Source organism: Chiloscyllium plagiosum, unplaced genomic scaffold (genome assembly GCF_037043375.1).
Source record: "Chiloscyllium plagiosum isolate Xiang-an unplaced genomic scaffold, Cpla_swu_hap1 HiC_scaffold_27, whole genome shotgun sequence".
NCBI classification, from domain to species: Eukaryota; Metazoa; Chordata; class Chondrichthyes; order Orectolobiformes; family Hemiscylliidae; genus Chiloscyllium; species Chiloscyllium plagiosum.
In genome coordinates this window covers 12,043,912-12,059,040 of record NW_028270165.1, presented here as the reverse complement: position 1 = coordinate 12,059,040, position 15,129 = coordinate 12,043,912, and the positions used below count along the sequence as shown (strand labels likewise).

Genomic DNA, 15,129 nt, shown 5'->3' with positions numbered 1-15,129 from the left:
GTGGACCCAGCACCCATCCTTGTGGTATACTACTGGTCACAGGCCTCCAGTCTGAAAAGCAACTCTCCACCACCACCCTCTGTCTTCCTACCTGTGAGCTGGTTCCGTATCCAAATGGCTAGTTCTCCCTGTATTCCATGATATCTAACCTTGCGAACCTGTCTCCCTTGGGGAATCTTGCCAAACGCCTTACTAAAGTCTATCTAGTACCCTGGCATTTAAGCCGTCAGGCCCAGGGGACTTGTCTGCCCTCAATCCTAATAGTTTGCTGTGTACCTTTTCCCTCTCAACGTTGATTGTTTAAGTTCTATCCTTTCTATCACCTCTGACTTGCCCGTTCCATTAGGAATGGTACTATTGTCCTCCAGCTTGAAAACTGAGGAAAAGGATTGACTTAGCATCTCTGCCATTTCAGTGTTCCTCCTATTAACTCACTGGTTTCATTTTCCAAGGGACCATAGCGACTCTGTTCCCTTTAGCATGCCAACAGAAGCTTTTGCTATTCCTTTTGATATTTTGTGCTAGGTTTCTTTCGTAATTTATCTTTTTTTAGTATCCCTTCGTTTTATGTTTGCAAGTTTTCCAATGTTTCAGCCTTCGAGGTCTTGAATAACATTACGGAAAAGACTGAAAATTTTTAAAAACAACGTTAAAACTTAAAGACAAACCCACCTTTCAGGTGGCTGGCGAGGGGAGCAGGGAACACATTGGCCCCGCCCCCATTGTCTCCGATTGGTTGGATGCCTCGTCGAACCGCGCCCACTACACGCGGGGTGACGTCACGGTCTGGTCACCCAGCCCCTTGTGAGTTGGCGCATGTGCAGTGTAGGTCATGTAGCGGTACAAAGGCAGTGTTACTGAGTGTGGGAGAGGAATGGCGCCGGTGGCTTAAGGAACAAGAACAGGACCCGCTGGAAAAGCTGAGCAGCCCTGGCTGCATGTGTCAAGAGAATCCGAGGAAACGTCACGGGTCCAGTGATCCTCCTTCAGAACAGAAACAGGTTTCGGAAACATCCCGGAGAGGTCGCCAGGCCTGAGCGCCCGGGGAGAGGGGACAGTGAGTACCTCCCTCGACACTGTCCTATCCCCCCGAGTCCAGGAACTCCCCACATACGTTCGAGACACCACCCACGCCCTCCACCTCCTCCAAGACTTCCGTTTCCCCAGCCCCCAACGCCTCATCTTCACCATGGATACCCAATCCCTCTAACCTCCATCCGCCATGACCAGGGCCTCCAAGCCCTCCGTTTCTGCCTCTCCCGACGTCCCCAACAGTACCCTTCCACCGACACTCTCATTCATCTGGCTGAACTGGTCCTCACCTTTAACAATTTCTCCTTCGAATCCTCCCACTTCCTCCAGACCAAAGGGACAGCCATGGGCACACGTATGAGCCCCAGCTATGCCTGTCTCTTTGTTGGCTACGTAGAACAGTCCATTTTCCGTAATTAAACCGGCACTACTCCCCACCTCTTTCTCCGCTACATTCATGACTGCATTGGCGCCATCTCGTGCACCCGCGAGGAGGTTGAGCAAACTTCACTGACACATTCCACCCTGACCTTAAATTTACCTGCACCATCTGACACCTCACTCCCCTTCCTGGACACCTCCATCTCCATTAATAACAACCGACTCGACACCGGCGTTTTATAAACCCACCGACTCCCACAGCTACCTGGATTACACCTCTTCCCACCCGACCTCCTACAAAAATGCCATCCCGTATTTCCTATTCCTTTGCCTCTGCCGTATCTGCTCCCAGGAGGACCAGTTCCACCACAGAACACACCAGATGGCCTCCTCCTTAAGATACTGCAATTTCCAATCCCACATGGTTAAAGTGCCCTCCAACGCATCTTGTCCACATCCCGCATCTCCGCCCTCAGACCCCACCCCTCCAACCGTAACAAGGATAGAACGCCCCTGGTGCTCACCTTCCACCCTACCAACCTTCGCATAAACCAAATCATCCTCCGACATTTCTGCCACCTCCAAACAAACCCCACCACCAGGGATATATTTCCCTCCCCATCCCTTTCCACCTTCCTCAAAGACCGTTCCCTCTGACTACCTGGTCAGGTCCATGCCCCCCTACGATCCACCCTCCCATCCTGGCACTTTCCCCTGCCACTGCAGGAATTGCAAAACCTGCGCCCATACCTCCTCCCTCACCTCCATCCAAGGCCCAAAAAGAGCCTTCCGCATCCGTCAAAGTTTTACCTGCACATTTACCAATATCATTGTATCCGTTGCTCCAGATGTGGAGACTGGACCCCTCCGAGCAGAGCGCTTTAGGGAACACCTCTGGGACACCCGCACCAATCAACCACACCGCCCCGTGGCCCAACATTTCAACTCCCCCTCCCACTCTGCCGAGGACATGGAGGTCCTGGGCCTCCTTTACCACTGCTCCTTCACCACCAGATGCCTGGAGGAAGAACGCCTCATCTTCCGCCTTGGAACACTTCAACCCCAGGGCATCAATGTGGACTTCAACAATTTCCTCATTTCCCCTTCCTCCACTTCACCCCACTTCCAAACTTCCAGCTCAGCACTGTCCCCATGACTTGTCCTACCTGCCTATCTTCTTTTCCACCTATCCACTCCACCACCCCCTCCCCCCATACCTATCACCTTCTTCCCACCCCCACTCACCTATTGTACTCTGTTACTTTCTCCCCACCCCCACCCTACTCTCATTTATCTCTCCACCCTTCAGGATCTCTGCCTGTAATCCTGATGAAGGGCTTTTGCCCGAAATGTTGATTTTACTGCTCCTCGGATGCAGCCTGAACTGCTGTGCTTTTCCAGCACCATTCTAATCTAGACTCTGGTTTCCAGCATCTGCAGTCATTGTTTATACCGAGAGGAGACAGTGAGACAGGAGAGGATTGGAAACCGCGGGAGGAGGGAGACTGTGGAGTTTATAAAGTCCTAGGGGAGGCCTGAGGCCGTGAACAAAAGCTCTACAGGCCCAGTGTTTACTTTGTTTGGGGAAGGACCTCTGGGGGCAACCGGTCGCCATATTCGTGAGGGTAAGATGCATGTTGTCTTGGGGCGGGGAGCGCGAGCATCCATCTTGGTGAGGGCACCATCAACTGTCATTTCTGGGAGAGAATTCCAACTTTGTGGCAGCCTTTGTGTCAACCAGAATTTTATCATTCTGGATGTAAGTTTGCTCGCTGAGCTGGAAGGTCATTTTCAGATGTTTCATCACCATACTGGGGAACAACATCAGTGAGTCGAGTTAAGCGCTGGTATTATGTCCTGCTTTCTATTTATGTCTTTTGGTTTTAGGATGGGTGATATCATTTCCATTCTTTTTTCTCAGAGCATGGTAGATGGGGTCCAAATCAATAGATTTCCAGTTGGAATGACATGTTCCAAGGAAGTCTTGTGTGTGTTTCTGGTTGGCTTATTGGATGGTAGCTTGTCATAGGATGGATGTATGGTCCCAGTCAACATGGTGTCCTCCTTTGTCTGTATGTAAAGATACTAGTGATAGTGGATCATGTGTTTTTGTGGCTAGTTGATGTTCATATATCCTGGTGGCTAGTTTTATTCCTGTTTGTCAGATGTCGTGTTTGTTACAGTCATAGAATCCCTATGTGTGGGAATATGCCCTTCGGCCCAACAGCTCCATACCGACCCTGTAGAGAGTATGCCAGCCAAGCCCATTCCTGTACAATTACCCCTGACTTATGTACCACTATGGGCAATTTTGGCATGTCCAATTCACTTAGCCTGCATATCTTTGGATTGTGGGAGGAAACCGGAGCATCCGGAGGAAACCACAGACACTGGGAGATTGTGCACACTCCACTCAGACAGTCACCCCAGGATGGGATTGAACCCGGGTCCCTGGTGCTGTGAGGCAGCAGTGCTAACCACTTATATTTCAACAGTCTTTCAACTTTAAACACATTCATCACAGTCTTCCCAGAGGATTAGACTGTTCTCTCTCATTAGAGATGGCTGGTGGTGGTTTATCTTGAGGGTCACCACACCTCAGCCGAGGGGAAAGGCCGAGAAGGAGACCCTCACATTTATCCAGCTTGGGTGATACATAATGTGAAGCACCTTAGTATACTTTTGTTGAAATGTTATCATCAGTATTAGCTGCTGCTGTTGCTGTCATTTATTGGCAAGACTCATGTCAAGTGAAACAATTTCAGGGAGAAATTGGCAGCTGGCAGAGCTCCCCCACCCAATGCCAAAAAAGTTAATGCTTTTGTTGTGAAAGAAAATTGGCAAAGAAAAAAAAAAAAAAGTGTCATGTACCTTTAGAAAGAGTGGAAGGGTTGATTTTTCAAAATAAATGAAAACAACATTTATGAATTGGAGCAACAAACTAAATTAACAACGCAGGTTTCTTTTCACATAACTGCACTACTGAAAATGTCTGTATTATGGGAAAATGTTATGTTCTAAAATCTGTTCTTATTTTGTAAAGAGTCAGGTCAATAGGTTTAATTTTGTCAACAGTGATCAATAAGATCTTGATTTATACAGCATCTCTGTGATATACACTGCTGGTTAATATTTGATCGAGTAAGTCTCCACTGACCACCACAAGAACAAAGTTTTTCCCTGTCTGAACTGTCAGAAAAGATGTGCTTTCTTCACAAATTTTGACTTCTTGGTGTGTTTGTATGTCTTGCAATATTTGATTTTAAAATATGTAATTTACAGTGAAAATGAATTGTTTGTGCTTTTTAATGTTAAGTTTCAGGTACGCTGATAAGAAATGGTGTATGCATTTAGGCCGTCTAAAAATAGAATGCTTTTCATACTCAAAGTTGCTGTGCAAACAAAACACAATTTGGGAGGTGATGGTTGTTCCCTATCTCAAAGCCAATATAAATAATACCTGTGGTGTCAACACATGCAACCACTGCCTTTCACTCTTTTTTTTGAAAATCATTGGGAATTTAACACATCACACTACTGCAGCAGTATCGGAGCACGTTACATCGGGCTTCCCATCAGGATGCTGTAACAAACCTCAACCTAATTTGGGATGTTGGGGAAAGTGAAAAATAAATGAATCACTAGTATATACCCTGTGGTTAAAGAGCGCTACAACAGTGTTGTACGGACATGTCAGCTGTCTTGGTGAGACCTAACTTTACTCTGCGACACCTTGATTGGTTGTCGCTGACTGCATGTAAAACGAAACATTATGGAGTAAAGACATTTTTGCGACTGAAAATGTTTTATTTGGCCTTCAGCAGTCACACCTACAGTTTTACCATATATTTTGCTGCTTATTTTGATTTAACTTGATGATATGTAACCTCAGTTGCTAAACAACCCTCAGTGGAGCCTCCAGCGTTATTTGAGATCCAACACAAAAGCCAACTTCTTCCGAATACAAAATGTTGCAGACTACAAAGAAAAATCATACAAAAGCATTTATCAACACCCAGATCGATTTACCGCAAGAAATAGCAGTATTGGTCATTCTGCTCCACCATTCAGTGAGATCATGTCTGATCTGATAACCCTCAATTCCATTTTCCTGCCTTTTCCCCAAAACCCTTGATTCCCCACTGATCTTCCATTGACACCTTCAATTTTTCAGAAGCTTAACTTATCTAGAACTTTGAATACTGAGACACTTGGACACACAGTACCAACATCAATCCTTGTTAATTGTCCTTGCTTCTGTGCCACAGAAAATTGTTTTCTGGATCCTTGTTTGAGTCTACAAACTGCTCAATAAGCTCAAACAACCCTCCTCTATTCTTCTAATGAGCCAATATCTCTGATAGCTCCACTTCAATGAAACTGAAAAAGCTTGCTATCAGTTTTGGTTGCAGCCAATAGGGCCAGGATTAAAGATGATTCTCATTTTCCTAAATACTTGGAATAGATTCAATTGATTTTAAACAAACAAGATCTGACACATGTTTGGGTTCATTTGAGAAGTTTAGCAGAATTGTTTTTCTCAGATGGGACAATGAAACTTCTTTAGATTGTTTCCACTATTGGAGGTCTACCTCCAGTTCTTAGCACATTATAATGATCTTCTGAACTAGTTTTATTTCATTATATCCATCCCTTTAAACAAACCAATTCTTCCCATAAGTAAATTCATCCATCTCCAGCACATATCTAGGTGATATTTTTCCTTAAATTCCATTAAAATGTCCTATCACTTTCCTTAAATCTATGCCCCCTAATTGCTGAAGCCGTCCACCAAGGGGAAAAGTTTCTTCCTATCTAGACCCTAAGTGTCTTATCTGTACAAACAGGTCCTCACCCAGCCTTCTGTGCTCTAAGGAAAATACCCTCAGCTGATCTAATCACTCTCATAGCTGAAACCCACCAACATGCACCACCCTGGGTTAGTATTCCCTTCTGCACCCTTTCTAGTGCCATCACATCCTTCTAATAATGTGACGACCAGATCCAGTACTCCAGCTGTGGCCCAACGAATGTCTTGTACAGTTCCATCATGATCTCCTGGCTCTCATGTTCAATGCCTTAACTATTAAGGGCAAGTATTTCATATGCCGCCTTAACCATTTCATCCACATGTCCTGTTGCCTTCAAGAATCTATGAACACATATACCTTTCTCTGATCTTCAGTATATTCTAAATTCTTGTGATTCATCATGTACTCCCCTGCCTGTTGATCCTCCTAAAATGTATCATCTCAATCTTTTCAGGATTGAACTCCATCTGTCATTGTTCTGCCCATCTGACCAACCCATCTTTATTGTCCTGTAGTCTAAAACGTTCCTCCTTGCCATATATTAGTGTGGGTTCTGAATTTCTTTTGGGCCTGATTTATTTAGGTTGCATTGTGTTTATTTTGTGGGATATTTTAAGAAGATTGGGAGGACACTTGGATCCAGTATCTGTTTATACCCAAAGAAGAAACTCAAACCAGAATTTTTTTTATCCAGTGTTTTCCCTGGTAACATTTTCGCAATGACTTCAATTCCTGCAACATCCTTAGCTTAACTTAAACTATGTTCAAATCAAGACATTACTGAATGGAGATCATAACTTCTTGTACTATTAAATCTGTCTCAAGCAATGCTGCAAATTAGGTAACCTTGCATTATTATTTTATAACTGTGCTCAAAACCTTTTCTAAAAAGTGACCGGATGAAGATTGAAGTTGACTGAACTGCTTTCTTCATTTTATAATATTGCCAAAAAAAGTACATGTTCGAACATATGCAATCTTTCTCTTTCTCTAAAATAGGTAATGAGGTGAAAGGGAATAATGGACAAAGCAATGAAAACAATGCTGACTCTAATTCAGCAAGTATGTTCTTTTCAATAAGTTTAATTCAATATTTACATTAATTACAGTTATGTGAGTGACACAAATAACAATACTTTAAGGCTGTTAATTAAGTTTAGAAATTCAATCACACTCTGTGTAGATGGCTTAAAATCATTATATCAAAAGCTTAAAGCGCTTGCATAAAACACGAAACCTCAGTTATGTTTATTATTTCCCAAAATGGGTTATCAAGTAAAAGGGAAGTATTATTGGAGATTTGATGACAGCGGGCAAAATGGCAACTCTAATTTCGCAAGTATGCAAGGTTTAAGCTTAAAATGCATGACAGGTTTATTTATCCAAGAAATAAGCACCTTTACTCTCTCTAATATTAGCTCCAATTATCAATATTTGATATGAAATTAGAAGATCTAGCTTGAGAAATCTACAACATATTGCCACACGCTTGCCATAAATACGACAGTAAAAGTAGTGAAAATTAAGTCAGATGTTTGTGGTTACAGATCCATAAGATACAGAAGCAGAATCGGTCCATTCGACTTGTTGAGTCTGCTCCACCATTCGATCATGGCCAATGTTTCTCAACTCCATTCTCCTGCCTCCTCCCTGTAACCCTTGATTTCTTTACTAATCAAGAGCCTATCTTTATCTGTTTTAAAAGCACTCAGTTACTTTCCTCATTTCAGTGGCAATGAGTTCCACAGAGTCACCTCTTTCTGACTGAAAAAAATCTTCCTTATCTCATCCCAGCATTTCTTGCCACGGAGAACTATGGGGCAGAGTCCATGTGTATACTTCCTTGCATGGTAATTTGTAAATAACATTTGTTTTTTCAGCTTCATTAGCTGCTGCTTAAGTGTGTTGGTAGATTTGTGGGCTACCATGATGTGGAGAGGTTTGAGTTGTCTGGACATCATTTCACAGATGTCTTTGATGTAAGGTAATGTGGCTAGGGTTTCTGCGCGTGTGTCTGCTTTGAGTTTGTTGTTGAGAAATCAGCGGACAGGGTTTATTGGGTACCGTTCTTCTTGAATATACTGTATAAGTATTTATCTTCTGCTCTTCGTAGTTTCTGGGTGGTGCAGTGTGTAGTGGCTCGTTGAAATAGTGTCCTGATGCAGATTTGTTTGGGATGATTTGCTTCTGCATTAGGTACTTGGGTCTGTGTATGTTGTTTTCCTGTAGACGTTAGTCTGAAGTTCCCTATTGACTGTTCGCTCTACTGACATCTAGGAATGGCACGTTGTTGTTCTCTTTTGTGAATTTTATGCCAGTAAGGATATTGTTGATGGTGTTGTAGGTTTCCTCTAATTTGTTTCATTTTGTGATGACCGGTGTCATCACTGTGGCGGACCCAAAATTTGGGTTGGAGCGTTGGGAGGGCTGTTTGTTCGAGTCTCTGCATTATTGCTTCTGCTAGGAACCTTGATATTGGTGGTCTCATGGGTGTTCTGTTGATTTATTTGTAGGGCTTGTTATTAAATGTGAAGTGGGTGATAAGATACGGGTCCACAAGCTTGACAATGTTATCTTTGCTGATGAAGTTGGTGCTGTTTGGTGTTTGTGTCTTTGGTGGTTCTTGTCGTGTAGTCAGTGTTTCTTTGGCCACGTTGATGTTAATGGATGTGAACGGGGCTGTTATGTCAAAGGACAGCATTATTTCATCCTCTTCTTTCTTGGTGTCTTTGGTGTTCAGGAATTCTTGGGTGGAGTGGTATGAATCTTCTACTCAGTGTTTTAGTCTTCACTGGAGGTCTTTGACTAGTCTGTATATTGGTGGTGTTCCGGGTAGTGAGACTATGGGCCTGAGGCGGGCGGGGGGCTCCTAGTTTGAAGAGGAGGAGAACAACAACAAAGTGCCATTTCCTAGCTGTCACAGTAGAGCGAACAGTCAATGGGGAACTTCACACTAGCGTCTACAAGAAACAATACACACGGACCAAATACCTAACTACAGAAGCAATCATCCCAACACCCACAAACGAAGCTGCATCAGGAGATTATTTCAACGAGCCACCACACATTGCAGCCCAGAGGAACTGCGAAGAGCAGAAGAGAAATATGTATACGTACTCAAGAACGGATACCCAATAAACCCAGTCCGCCGATTTCTCATTGATGCTTCCAAGCTAACCCTCAAATTTGGTTTGTCCCTGCATTCTTTCCTGGCTGTCTTTTGTGGGTTTTGAAAACTTTCCCAATCCTCTGACTGAGGATAAGAGTTGGGAAGTTGTGTTGTGGCTGTACAGGACATTGGGTAGACCACTTTTGGAATATTGTGTGCAATTCTGGTCTCGCTCCTATCAGAATGATGTTGTGAAACATGAAAGGGTTCAGAATGCATTTAAAAGGATGTTGCCAGGGTTTGAGCTGAATGGGCTGGGCTGTTTTTCCTCGTGCATCAGAGGCTGAGGGGTGACTGAGAGTCATTAATAAAATCATGAGAGGCATGGATAGGGTAAATAGACAAGGACATTTCCCTGGGTGAGAGAGTCCAGAACTAGAGAGTAAAAGGTTTAGGGTGGAGGAGGGCAAGATTTAAAAGGGTCCTAAGGAGTAACCTTTTCATGCAGAGGGTGGTGTGTGTAAGGAATGAGCTGCCAGAGGAAGTGGTGGATGTTGATACAGCTATGACATTTAAAAGGCATCAGGATAGGTATATGAATAGGAAAGGTTTAGAGGGATATGGGCCAAGTGCTGGTAAATGGGACTAGATTAGGCTAGGATATCTGGTTGGCCCGAAGGGGCTGTTTCTGTGCTGTAGATCTGACTCTGGCTTGCCACTAACATTTGCCATGTCTGTATGTTTAGTTTCTCTCGGGTTGTCTGTGTCAATGCCTTGATGTCTCATTCCACCCACCACATACCACCACCACCACCACCACCACCACCACCACAGGGACGATAACCAATTCATGTCTTTTTTTTTATCAAGAAGCTGTATTGCAGGTTCAACCTGAATTTACACTTGTTTTGCTTCCCAAAATCAGACTTGCTCACTCTCAGCAATATCCCAATATCCTGAAAGATATTAACTTTCACGTGGTGTTATCCAAAATTCGAAGGTGTCAGTCCTGACGTTTTTGCTTTTTCTGTCCCTGTAAGATCCTGAATCAGCAACTTCAGGAGAATTAATTTGAGGGAGTGAGAATAGAGAAAGAGAGAGAGAGAGTTGGATGCTTTCAATTTTGTGGAACAGCAAAAGAAAAATATGTTCTGCAGAAAGTGGAATAGCTTGTTCTGAATTTCTACCCTGGACTGACCGTGATGACTTTTGGAATCTCTTTTTCCAGAGTATTTGAAGATCTGAAGACTGAAGTTTAAAAATCAACAGATGAAGGGCCTATGCCTGAATCGTCGATTCTCCTGCTGTTTGGATGCTGCCTGACCTGCTGTGCTGTTCCAGCACCGTACTTCCGAACTCCTCTCCAGCGTCTACAGTCCCCACTTTCACATCAATGTCTGACAGTCACTCAATCCATCGGGACCTCAACGATTTTGAACTATGATTCTGTGAGAAGGAGCAAAACATTTTGGTTTCTGTTTCAGACCATTTTCAGCATTAGTAGGACTGAATGAGTGTCTCTACTGTTACAGCGCACTGTGTGTAAAGCCTGAAACAGTTATACAGCCAGGAAAGAGGAATTTACTGTGGGCAGGGGCTGTAGCTGCGGCCATGGTGAAACCAGAGGAATCCCACACCGTGGAGAAACCATGGAAGTGTTGCGACTGCGGGAGAGGCTTCAATGCCCCATCTGTCCTGGAGATTCATCGGCGAAGTCACACCGGGGAAAGGCCATTCTCCTGCCCCGAGTGTGGGAAAGGCTTTACTTGCTCCTCCCACCTGCTGGACCACCGCCGAGTCCACACTGGGGAGAAGCCATTCTCCTGCCCTGAGTGTGGGAAGGGCTTCACCTACTGCTCCCACCTGCTGGCCCACCAGCGCGTCCACGCTGGGGAGAGGCCTTCCCCTGCTCTGAGTGTGGGAAGGCCTTCAGCAAATCCTCGGACCTGCTGAAGCACCAATGGGTCCACAGAGGGGAGAGGCCATTCAGCTGCCCTGAGTGTGGGAAGGCCTTCAGTGATTCCTCTACCCTGCTGAGGCACCAGTGGGTCCACACCGGGAAAAGACCGTTCTCGTGCCCGCAGTGCAGGAAGGGCTTCACCCGCTCTTCTGCTCTGCTGACCCATCTGCGGGTCCACACGGGTGAGAAGCCCTTCAGCTGCCCCGAGTGTGGGATGGACTTCAGCAGGTCTTCCCACCTGCTGAGGCACCAGCGGGTCCACACTGGGGAGAGGCCCTTCTCCTGCCTCCAGTGCGGAAAGTGCTTTACCCAGCCCTCCAACCTGCTGACCCACCAGCGGATCCATACCTGCAAGAGACCGTTCTCCTGCCCCGAGTGCGGGAAAGGTTTTGCTGTTTCCTCTAACCTCGTGGCCCACCGGCGGGTCCACACAGGGGAGAGGCCATTCAGTTGTCTCGAGTGCGGGAAGGCCTTCAGCAATTCCTCTGCCCTGCTTCGGCACCAGCGCGTCCACACTGGAGAGAAGCCGTTCTCCTGCCCCGAGTGCGGGAAGGGCTTTACCCGCTCCTCCACACTGCTGACCCACCGGCGGGTCCACACGGGGGAGAGGCCATTCAGCTGCCCCGAGTGCAGGAAGGCCTTCAGTGATTCCTCTGCCCTGCTGAAGCACCAGCGAGTCCACACCGGGGAGAGGCCCTTCAGCTGCCCTGAGTGCGAGAAGAGGTTTACATTTTCCCGCAACTTGCGGAAGCACCAGCGGGGGCACCAGCGCTCACAACAATCAGATTCCACCGCTGACATTGCCATGAGTCCCCCCCAGGACTGATTCTCCTGACAGTGGGTGCAGTGGGAGAGTTGGTGCACTGTATTTGTTTTCCATTGGACTGCAACCTCACGGCTCAGGGGTGGCATTGTGACTCAGTGATTAGCACTGCCTCATGGCACCAGGAACCAAGGATCAATTCCACCCTTGGGGCGACTGTCTGTGTGGAGTTTGTGGAGGGTAGGAGAATGGATGAGATAAGAAACCGCTGCCTTTCTTGAGACAAGTCTCCCGGAGAGAAGTTGCTGACTGATTGTCTGATCTGTTGATCCTCACAGTGCCCCATTGCCCTCGGTTAATTGGAGGAGGTCCACACAGATGTACCGAAGCCCCTCTTTAGACAGTGGAAGGAAACCTGTGCAGACAGGGAAAACGTGCAAACTCCACACAGACAGTTACCTGAGGCTGGAATTGAACCTGGGTCCCTTATGCTGTGAGGTAGCAATGCTAAGCAGTGTGCCACCCCAATATGTTATAAAACTGGAATAAACCTACTAAGTTGGAAATGTAGTACCAAGAACTTACTGTAAATGTTTGGAAGCAAAAGTCCATCGGAATTGTCTTTGGGATGGATCCAAAACTAACTTCGTAAATGATTGAAATTACTTTGACCTCTGGAACTGTCTGCCAGAGAGTGTGTTGGAGTCAGATTCAATTATGGATCATTAAACTGAAAAGGAAAGCAATTGCAGTGTTCAGTGAAGAATAGTACAAGGTACTGTAGTGGGCGGCACGGTGGCACAGTGGTTAGCACTGCTGCCTCACAGCGCTAGAGACCCGGGTTCAATTCCCGCCTCAGGCGACTGACTGTGTGGAGTTTGCACGTTCTCCCCATGTCTGCGTGGGTTTCCTCCGGGTGCTCCGGTTTCCTCCCACAGTCCAAAGATGTGCAGGGTCAGGTGAATTGGCCATGCTAAATTGCCCGTAGTGTTAGGTAAGGGGTAAATGTAGGGATATGGGTGGGTTGCGCTTCGGCAGGGCGGTGTGGACTTGTTGGGCCGAAGGGCCTGTTTCCACACTGTAATGTCATCTAATCTAATCTAATATGAGTTTCCTGATTGGGGCTGTTCACTTGCTCCTGTTACCATTTCAGGTTGCTAACTTTTCGTTAGCATCCTGAACATGTTGGGATTTTTTCTCCTTTCTAGTATCTCCTTGAGTGACTCAGTGACAAATCTAGTTTATGAATTGTTCCTATGATATCTCATGAGAGGGTTTATGATATTCACAGTGTGTCCAAGTGAGGACAAACAAACTGTTCATCTTAAATATTTGATTTTTAAACAATGGAAATAAAATTAATGTTTGGTAAACACAACTTGCTGTGTAGTAAGATAATCAGAAATAGGTATGGGAGTAAGTAATTGACCGTTGAGATGCTCTGTCTTTCATTTATCTAAATTCTCTTTCCAGCACTTGTTTTTTCATGACTTCATCTGCTGAAGTGACTACACTCCAAAAGCTTGTGATTTCAACATAAGAGCATAAGAACTAGGAGCAAGAGTCAGCCTTCCGGCCCTTCGAGTCTGCTCCACCACTCAATAAGATCATGACTAATCTTTTCGTGGACTATGCTGCACTTACCTGCGTTTTCACCATATCCTTAATTCTTTTATTTTTCAAAAACGTATCTACTGCTTCTAGTGATTGCTGAAGTAATGTCAAATACTTCCCTGGGCAAGGAATTCCATAGATTAACAACCCTCTGGGTGAAGAAGTTTCTTCTCAGTTCAGTTTTAAACCTGCTTCCTCTAATCTTGAGGCCATGTGCTCTTATTTTAGGATGTTGCATTGGTAGGTGAGACTATTTCTATTTCTTTCATAATTTAATATATTTCTGTAAGATCCCCTCCAAACAAACTTGCTGGACTCTAACCTGGTGTCATGTGACTTATGACTAAAAAATTTGTTATTACGCATCCTCATAGCAGTGGGATTTCAGGGCTCGAAGATAGGGACACTACCACTGCGCCTTAACAAAAACCTCTGCAGCAAATAGGCCCTCTTCTACTGAATGAATGGGGAGAGGTTTCTTCTCAACATGGGATACAACTATTATACCCTCAGAGCCCATTACACTAAAGTGAGCCTCTTCGGTTGAATGAATGGATGTGGAGGTGCCACAGTTGAATTGGTTGATAACGTTAAAAATCACATCTTCCCCCTGAATATGTGACACTACCGCTATCGCCCCAGAGCCCGTTGCAGTAAATTGGGTCATCTGCTGTTGAAAGAATGAACGGGAATGAAAAGGGCGGATACACTGACTTGATTGTGAAATTCCCCACCAATCCCAAAGCTTGTGGTCGGTACCGACTAATCAGAGAGATATTCCAGAGGGTGGGATCAACACGACACGGAATGCCAGCTGCCATTGGTCAGGTGGTGTAAGGTGCGCTCTGATTGGAGGGGACGCGGATGACGCGCGTCACTGAAGGAGGAGACGGATTGAAGAAGAAAAACAAAGATGGCGGCGCGAGGCTGCGGTTTTCTCATCGACTCAGCGGGCGGTTTCTGACGGAGGGAGGGGGGCAGACAGGCATAGTTTACCTCAGAAAATACCTTTAAAATACATTTCAAATTAAAGTCGGAACTTTCCAAACAAAAGTTGTGAAGAAAAGGAGACACTGCCCGGTGGGTTTATTGTTTATTTGTGTATATTGCCCGGGAAGGGGGAGGTAACTGTTACCGGGTGAACGAGAAAACAAATTAAAAATGTCGGCGGTGGAGGAGAGAGAGCCGGCGCCCGCGGCTTCTTCGGCGGCGGCCGGAGCCCAGGAGCTCAACAACCCCCCGGAGCTGGAGGAAGGTCCGAGCTCCAAGAAGCGGGGGGTCCGGCTGGAGGCTGGATTTGCTCAAGGCTTGTATCTATTAACTTATTTAAATGGTACCTACTGTATGGGGCTATGGTTTACATTAAAACTGGAGGGTCATGTCAGAGTGTTTGTTTATATTGAGCAGTTGTAGTTGGTAAAATACACTCCCTGGAGGAGCACCTTCTATGATGCTGCAT

The 15,129-nt window shown here is 45.6% G+C and overlaps 1 pseudogene across 1 annotated transcript; it reads left to right on the top strand.

Moving 5' to 3' along the window:
• The first annotated feature begins 849 nt into the window (after nt 1–849).
• Nucleotides 850–13,407, top strand: LOC148143123 (uncharacterized; annotated as a pseudogene). The gene is made up of 4 exons (XR_015751116.1): nt 850–1,057; nt 2,262–3,240; nt 7,224–7,286; nt 10,562–13,407. The product of XR_015751116.1 is annotated as an uncharacterized LOC148143123 (transcript).
• The last annotated feature ends 1,722 nt before the right edge of the window (nt 13,408–15,129 follow it).